The following is a 9,424-nucleotide window of genomic DNA, read 5'->3' as shown; positions in this document are numbered from 1 at the left end:
CAAGGGATGGGGGCATCTTCTAGAAGCTGGAAAATGCAAGGAAATGGACTCTCCCCTAGAGCATCCAAAAATGAATGCAGCCCTGCTTATATCTTGATTTTAGCCTAGTGAGACCCAGGTCAGACTTCAGAACTATGTGATAATAGATGGAGTGGGGCAGGGTGGGGGGGTGTTGGTTGGTTTGTTAATTGGGTTTTTAGTAGCACTAGTGTTTCTTAAACTATGCCTTAGCATGAGCACTGGGGCTTGCCCATGGTGCTCTTGATGTATAACCCCAGACATTCGGCCAATTCTTCATGAGCAATGACACCAGAAAATTGACAGCTGATTAGATGTTGTACACAAGCTCATCATCTGTCATCTTCACATGCCCAACAGCCACGGCCAGACACAGCATCTTTTTCATCTGGAATTTGATCATGGACTTCACTTCATCCACTTTGGCCATTATGTCCTCATTGTGGGTCAGCAAGGAAGGGAACTTGCCAGCCTTATTCGGGCCTGGGCCTAGGATTCGTGAGATCTGTTTAATCAGAGATTCTAAAGCCAAAAAGGCATCAGACTTTTTGGCCAGTTTCTTGACTAATTTTTTTATAGTTGTTGAGTTTCTTCGGTGCCTCAGTGCCTATGTGGGAAAAGTTCAGAGCCTTGGCCTCATCACGGTGCTGCTGGTCGCCCCAAATACGGTGAACCTGGAGTGGGGAGTGGACTTAAGCCTGATGGTGCCCAGAAGCATTTGTCCAACTGAGGGTTGTAGTTCCTCAAGCTGATCTACAGCTCCACCCCCTCCAAAAACTTTGGGTGCTCGCACTGGTTCCCGTGCAGGACTTCCGGCGCGGCCTTGTGTAAGATGTCCTGCGAGACGGCTGCTCACGGTGCCGCTCGCTGCAATAACCGGGAAAAGAGCTCTATGCGTGTTGTTTTAAGCCACTACGTTTGTAGTAATTTGGTACGGCAGCCACAGGAAACCGATACAGGTGGCATTCCCCGTGAGCACCTGGGTTGGATCCGGGCAGTCCCACTTACAGGCTGTAGCAGGAGGCAAGTTGTTCAACCTATATAAGCTTCCATTTTCTAGTCAATAAAATGAGGGCAATAGTGGTTATTTCATAAGGTTATTGGGATAATTAAATGAGGCAATTTGCATAAGCCTCTTTGCACTCTGTCTAGCTCATTTTAAACATTTGTTAAAGGTTAATTATTGTTGCCGTTATTAAGACCTGCTGCAACCGACTGTTATCGTTCACACTTAGTTGTAAAGGATCCCCCCGCCTGCCCATCAATTTTGCAACTGCAGAGTCTTCCTGGACGTGGTGTGCGCTCCTTCCCTCATCGTTAGGCTTGGTCTTGGGACTTCTTTGGCCAATGGACTGTGAGCAGACTCCAGCCAAGCCACTTCCAAGGGGAAGCTTTCAGAGCAGGTGCATAGTTTGGCCCTGCCTCTTGTTCTTTCCTCATTGTGACAAGAAAGACATTTCCCAGAGAAGGGCCGCTCCTTCCACCTGAGTCCTGGCTGAGAAGACACGTGGCACAGAGCCACAGCACATGTAAAGTGAGATGTAAATGTTTATTGTCGTAAGTCATTGAGATTTGGGGGTTGTTTGTTTTCATAGTAAAGTTGACAAACCCACCTCCCGTAGATGCTTAGAGAGTCTGCCATCTCCACACACGTGCACACACACCTCCCTCCAGACTATCTGCAAGAACTACACTTTGTCCACAACTACTCTGACACTCACGTGGGCATTCTGTAATGCTAATGCTAGGACCCCAGAGGCCCTAACCAGAGTTAATCCAAGAACATATGGACCCATGGCCCCATGTGGGCAAATAAAGGCTTTACCCAAGAAGTTTGGAATTGTGACCTAAAGGCAGCTAGAGAACTTTGCCTATGCCTATAAATAAGGGATTGGGGAAGAAGGAGAATCCCTAGAAATTACAGCCTGGTCATCTTGGATCTTGCAGCTGGAGAAGCAGAGAAGGCATATTTGCAGGGACAGAAGAGTAGAGATGGAAGAGAAGAACACATGGTGGCCTAAGTCCCTAGCAGTTTAGTAACTCCTGGAGTGGTTCACCCTGAGGCGCTTGGGCTCCATGGAATAAGCCAGTCTCCTCTCAATAAGTACCCTCTCCTACTTAAGAAAGCTCAAGTTGGTTTCTTTAACCTTAAACCACAAGCATCTTGGCCAAGATGAAGTTCTAGGCATAAGTCTTACTCTTAGGAGGTAGCAAGGAAAAGGTTCCATCCGTGAGAATCCCAAAAGCCCTGAGGGACCAATCTGCATGTAACAGAGGACACAACCTCCCCTCTTCCCTGTCTGACTGAGCCCCATCGGTGTAGAGCTCGTAACTCCCCATTTGTTGCAAACCTGAGCTCTTTTGGGCACATGAGTCAGAGAGGTAGAGGAAGATGGTTTAGGTACAATTCATTCACCATTAAACATATACATTAGACTCTTACTCATTTCTAGACACCACGAAAATGGGAGAAATACTAGGAAGATAGCCCCATCTTGCCATTTGTGAGTATGTAGCTTAGCAGAGGGTAAGAGGGTAGGAAAGAAAGTCAAAGAAAAGGTTCCAGGTGGGAGTTTGGGCTCCATCTCTGCCACTAACTAGCTCTGTGGTTTCAGTAGTCATTTTATCGCTCTAGCCTTCAACTTCCTATCTACAAAATAAGGGCCTAGATTAAATGATTTCTTCCAGGTTTTTCCATGATGCCTGGCCCATTGCCACTATAGCTAAGATCTGATAAGCAAAAAGTCGCCATCGTCCTTGGACTGTCAATAATTTCCACATAGGGTATGAGGCCAGCTTCATCAGAACCGTGCGGGGTACAGTCTAGAAATGAAGATTTTTCGAGCCTCAACTCCAGATTCCTATTCAGTGGGGCTAGGCATCACCCTGGTTAGTGCTGATTTTAACACATGGTCAAATTTGGGTACCACCTTCTCAGGCTATTATGGATTCTGCAGAAATGTCCCAGCTTTCCTTTAAGCACATAAACAATCAGCAGCGTGATAAATTGATAAGCTGTACATTAATTGTTAATACTTACATAGCAATTCTTACCCAGCCTGGCACTGTACTAAGTGCTTCATACATAGTATTAGCTCATTTAATCCTAACAACCCTGGGAGGTAAGTATGTCACTCTCTCCAGGACAATTTTAATTGTTTTATTCATCTGTTCTTCCTCAATGCAGTTACAGACTTTGATCAGGCCTTCCCTATAGGATAGTAACTCAAATAAATAATTAAAATGAAATAAAACACAAAAGGAGAAGAAGCCCTAATTTAAAAACTAGCTGCTCTGTGAGCCTGCCTCATGCCCACACTCCTTCATGACCCCATGTCAGTATTCACCACACCTCCAGTAACATGTGAGGAAAAATGGCAAAGAAATGAACTGTACTTCCCAGGGTGGGGTGATCTAATGCAACAGAGATTTAGTTGTGGGCTTATTCTGCCACGGACCCAGACGTCAGGAGAAATCTATGCATCAGAAAAGGTAGAAGCAAGGGACCCAGTTGGATGACCTTGAAATTTTATGATCAGATGTGATATCCGACATTTATACTCTGGATACATTAATAACCTGCAAATATTGAGGAAATGAGGAAAGGAGTGGGGACATAAGCCACTGAGGATTTTATTGGATCTAGGGAGGGTTCTATCTCAAGGAGGAATGATAACAAGGGACAGTAATTTAAACAAGGCATTTAATTATCTCACATATTTAAGTTTGGAGCTAAGTGTTCCTGTGTTGCTTCAGCATTGCATCATGGATCCTTATTACTTTCTTTTTTCCATTCTTTTACTCTACCATCCTACAAAGTAGAGATTCAGCCTCCAGCATATAAACTCATGATTACAAGATGGCTGCCATAACCCTGAGTATTATATCCTAACACTACAGCATCCAAAGCAGGACAGGAGAGAATAAGCCCTTTCTTTATACATCTCTCTCTCTGTTGCCACACAGGAAAACTTCTTCCAGAAAGAACATTCCCCTTAAACCTCTTTGGTTAGAACTGAGTCACTTGGCCACTTGTAAGGTTTGAATTGTGCCTCCCCAAAATTTATGCATTTAAGTCCTAACCTCCAATACCTCAGAATCTGACCTCATTTGAAGATAAGGTCTTTACAGAGGTAATCAAATTAAAGTGAAGTCTTGGAGCACCTGGGTGGCTCAGTTGGTTGAGCATCTGACTCTTGATTTCAGCTCAGGTCATGATCTCACAGTTCATGGGATCAAGCTCCTTGTTGGGCTCTGTGCCGAGAGCAGGGAGACTGCTTGGGATTCTCTCTCTCTCTCCCTTTCTCTCTGCCCCTCCCCCACTCTCTCTCTCAAAATAAATAAATAAACATTTATTTTTTAAGGAGTGAAGTCTTTAAGGTGGGTCTTAGCCACCAGTGAAATTTGGACACGGAGGGCAGGTGATGTGAAGACACGGGGAGAAGGAAGACAGCCATCTACAAGGCAGGGAGAGGAGTCTGGAACAAATCATTCCCTTATAGCCCTCAGAAGGAAGCAGCCCTGCTGACACCTTGATCTTGGACTGCCAGTCTCCAGAACTAGAAAACAAATTCCTGTGGTTTAAGCCCCCCCCCCCCCCCCAGTTTTTGTACTTTGTTACAGCAGGCGTAGCTAATGAATACAGCCACCTCTACCTGACTTCAGGAGATGCCATGAACGTGAATACATAATCAGCCTCTGTTGTGTGAGGCAGACCTGTGAGCATAAAAATAGAGAGGAGAATGTCTGTTGGCCGGGCAACCAATGGCGACAGTCCCATCTTTGTTTGCAAGTCCCATAAACAGATTCCGACTAACTTAGCCAGAATAGGGAAGCCTTAGGTTATGAGGATGGGGTTAGGATAAGGGAGGTAGGAAGGCTAGAGAACCAAGCTCAGAAAAATGCAGAAAGCAGAGTGGGACTGAGGGTCTGGAGAGCAGGAATGACATAACCTTCTCATACTTCCCCCACTCCAATGAATGTGATCCTAATACATTTTCTGCCCTTAAAATCCCAATGAATCTGAGTCCCAGGAGAGCAGGGACCTAGCTTGTGACAAAAGTAGAAGAGAGGAGGCTAACCTGATTTAAGTATAACAAAGCAAGCCCATACTTGGCTGGAGACAGGTAATTTACCAAAAGGAAATGATGGAATTACTTCTTAAGAAAATTAGGAATAGAGGCTGGGAGGCAAGAGAAATTAAATTTCCACTACACTGGTGGAAGGGCAATGGGTACAGAAATTGGAGACAAACAGGGCTTCCTTATAACCAACCTAACCCCAACCTGGGAATGGGTCCTCAGGGCCAAGCCCCAAGTTACATTTAAGCTGCCCATACTTTCCGTTCTAAAACCCTCACCCCCAGGGCATGATCATTAATTACCCAGTATCCATTCCAGGTTCATTTTCCAGTCTCTTCTTCTAGGTCCTCCCTATGTATTCCCTTTGGATCGTAAGCCCTCAAAGGACCAAATTAAGAAGCAAACACAAAAGCAAATGGTTTAAATTCACCAGGATCACTCACTTTCTTCAAATCCAGTACCTTTGTCCATGCAAATAACAAAGACAAAAAAAATCACTTGAGTCTGTATCGACAAAGCACCAAAAACATTCAGTCGATTAGATCAAGTTGGCAAACAGCCTGTCACTCAGGTTGAGGGAGGGGAGAATCTGGCAAATTAGATGTTTGACTGAATTGACGGGCTGTCTTGGTCAAAATACATCCTTTTTATTAAATGTTGAGAGATCATAGTATATCAAAAAGAAAATCTGCAAAAGCCACTTTTCATCTGTGTAAACATTAAAATCAAGGTGGCATATTGGAAATCTCTAAATAACATTTTGTCTATCTAAGAGGGTGTAATTCTTTGGGTCAGAATAAGTTAGGAAAGAAAGCCTCCGTTTCAAGTAGAAAAGAGAGACTTGAGAGACTAAATTACCTGAAGACAGTGTGTCGTCTATATCAATATGATTTCTTACCACCTCTACCATTTCACACTGCTTGCATGGTGACAGCTCCATATACTGAGGGAGCACCATGCTGTTTTCTATTTATTATCTTATTTAATCTGACCAGTAATTCCATAAGGTAAGGACTGTTATCTTCATTGCAGAAAGAAGAAAACCGTGGCTTATGTGGTGTAAGTAGCTTCCCCAACTTTACACAGATATTAAATTTCAGAGAGGAGACTTGAATTTATGTCTGATTTCAAAGCCCTTGGTTTTAACCACCATGTTGGTGGCTGCCTTCTGAGAGTATTCAACTATTTCTTCCTAGCCACACTGCTGACATCTTTTTCCTTGGGCTGACTCAAGAATTCTAGAACATTCTTTTCTAATTGTTCTGGGTCAAAGACTATCTCTTTTTGTTAGTTCCCATAAATGCAAAAACTCCAAAGTCCTGGCTGCAAAATCCCTTAATCCAACTTGCCCTCGCCTTTCACAGAGGCTCAAGACCAAGGACTTCAGTAGGGTCTATCCTGCCCTCGTCAGTACTCTTTCCCATATGCAATGTGCGTTTACCTCTTCTGCAGCTCAGTCTGTTCTTGGAGAAAACTTTCACACAATAGTATCTATACGGTAGTTATCTACTGCCTCACCAGGGGGCTGCTTCTATGAGCACAGTGGTAAGATTTTCATTGCATTGCCATTGACTTCTGTCTTATATTTATGGCCATGTCTTCAATTTCTCCTTTAATTTAGAGAACAAGAGCTACTTGAAAGTCACCAAGGCTGGCCACTCAGCAGACTGTCTCCTGCCATTTCTTGATCGCTTCTCTTTTATTCATCCCAACTTCAATTTGTGCAATATGACCAAAGCCCAAAGGGAATCAGGGGACATGAAGAAATGGTTTCTACTTGACCCTTCCCTTCAGGGACAATAGCTCAAGGGGGATGTAGAACCCTTTACTATACGTGAACTTCTTTAAATTCTTTGCCTGAAGGTGTATGACAGAAATGAGGAAGAAGGAAGACCGACCTTCCCACAATCCATTTTAGGAAGGCACGAAATTATTTGAACAACCACTTCAACAGCCTGAATCAATTCCTTTAAATTCTAGAATGCTCTTTTTCTATACTTATCTCTTAGACGAGCATTATATATAATTGAGGTGAGCTCCAGGATCAGACCCAGAAGTAAAACAAAAACAAAAACAAAAAAGGAAGATATCTTCACAAGAGTGGCCAAATTTCTTGCCTTTAATTTCACCCATCTCCACTCTTACAACTTAAAAGAATATTTTGTATGTTCTGTAATTCTTTCTCCCCCTTCCCAAATTTATATCTGCTTACCAGGATAGAGGGCAGTGGTGAAGTAAAACGTGTCCACAGAATCATCTGTCCCGAAAGCTATCCCCACGTGCCCCCTCCACACAGCACTCCCTCCTCTGAGCTTATGTTCTAGTGACAGGAGGCAGATAACAGGTAAGCAAGATCCTTTCAAATGGTGTTCCGTGCTATAAAGAAAATAAATTTCCAGCGCTGGAGATCTGGACCACTCATGTTGCTGCTCCGCCCAACTACATGGCTAGGGCATCCTGGTGCTGCATTCCTAGAACCTGCTTGGTTAAAGAAGACCCATAGAATGGTAACTCGCAGGTAAGAATAGTAGCTGATGTGCCAGGCACAATAAGTTCTTTTCAGGTATTAGTTCAAACAATAATCCTCTTCGATGTGTATAATGATTACCCTCATTTTACAAATGGGAAAAGTGAGGCACAGGGGGGTTTAGTAACTCGCCAGAGGCTACACCGCCAGGAAGGGACAAAACTGAGATTCAAGACTAGGGACGCTAATTGGAGAGCTGGCTCTTTTTCCCCACTCGGCTACACGAGTTCTCAGTTAGTTGCTGGCAGAATCTGTCTGAAGGGGTCTACATCACCCTTATCCCCTGGCCAGGTTCCAGTATTACCAAAGAGAAAAACCAAGCCTTGCCAAGGGCTATATTCTTTGCCAATAAGTAGCTAGAACTGTCAGAGTGTCTGCAGCATTAAGAAAACGCCATGCCTGAATCTATGTGCCAGACCTTTTACACAGAGAAAATATGGACATTTTCTTTTAATAATGCTACAGAGAAATAATGAAATGGTACCATTACAAAAACATAATTAGGTCTTCAAAAAAAAAATCTCCACTGGAGTCCTATAAAAAGACCACAGGTGTTCGTCATTATTTTTTATTTAGCAGACAGTTCTAGCCATTGTTTGTTTTTCCCCCATTTATTAAGTTCTGGTATTTTAAGATGATTTGTGTATAATAATAACAATAATTTCCTGTTTGCCTGTCAGTTGTGAGCCGCTTTAATTACAGATATTCATTTTCACGAGTTAACTTGGTAAACACGTTCATTTGTTACGTTGCCTGTTCATTAAATCAGTTAGCACAGCTAGTAACTACGTTAAGTATCTCGCTGTCGGGTTTCAGCAATGGATCTTCATCGGTTTCCAATACTATTTCTCACAGAGACAGACAGACTTCCTGAGAGTCCCTTCCTCTTGGTTTGTAGATACTAAGTTTCTTATCTCTACGTAAGAGAGGTGTGTTGGGTCCCATGGAGGCGTCCACTTGAGGTTTTGTGTATCACAGTTAAATCGTTAGAGTGCAGTACTACGTAACCAGAGGCAAGATATGGGATGAAGGAGGATGGAGCCCCCCACTACCACCCGCGATGAAGAAGGATCCGAGCTCCAAACACGTGTTTGGAGCATGCCTGATCACAACCCTCCCCTTGGACGGCTCCCCCACCACCAGCCCAGCTGACGGAGAGGGCCATAACAGCCCCAAGCCACACAGGAGCTTGTTGTTAGGAAAGGTACGAAGAGATCAATGAAACAGGCACTCCTTAGCAACGAGAGAGCAATGCAAGCAGAAAGTAAAAAGCAGACGGAGAGGTCACCAGAAGATGTAGCAGTTCCCAGGGAAGCCCAGTTATTCACTTCTTTGAGACTTCTGTACATCTGTACTTCTGTACAATAATAAAGCAGTTACTTAGCTGATTTACTGGGTGTCTGTTACAACCAAATGCCGTCTGATCAATACATCCTTTGTCATCGTGACTGGAATAATGGTGCTTCCATAAAGGTCTCCATGTTTGGTACACTCCAATTTTTCTAGGAAGGAGCCATGGATACCAGTACCTAGGTCATCAGTCACCTGCTGATTGGATGCTTCATTCAAAATTTTCCTCTAAGCAAGGGGGGACTACTGTCATGTTGACAGGCCAAATCAAGATTAAGGAGGAAATAAAAGACCATAGGCTACTCCCAGTAGCTGAATCATGAGCCTCAAGAGGAAGTAGGTCATCTGGGGTGTGAGTCAGGATGGAGGAACTTTTGTCAAGTGCTCGAGAGTAAATATTCAAAACAGAATAAAAGGTCCATGAGTTGACCATGGTTACTCTGCTTTG

At 43.7% G+C, this 9,424-nt stretch overlaps 1 pseudogene; it reads right to left on the bottom strand.

Moving 5' to 3' along the window:
* Positions 1-291: 291 nt before the first annotated feature.
* LOC106985716 (60S ribosomal protein L10a-like) lies at positions 292-6,057 on the bottom strand (annotated as a pseudogene).
* Between the last annotated feature and the right edge of the window lie 3,367 nt (positions 6,058-9,424).

The sequence above is a fragment of the Acinonyx jubatus genome, chromosome E2, assembly GCF_027475565.1.
Source record: "Acinonyx jubatus isolate Ajub_Pintada_27869175 chromosome E2, VMU_Ajub_asm_v1.0, whole genome shotgun sequence".
Taxonomy (NCBI): Eukaryota; Metazoa; Chordata; class Mammalia; order Carnivora; family Felidae; genus Acinonyx; species Acinonyx jubatus.
Note: the sequence above shows the minus strand (reverse complement) of the source record. Positions and strands in the feature narration are given on the sequence as shown.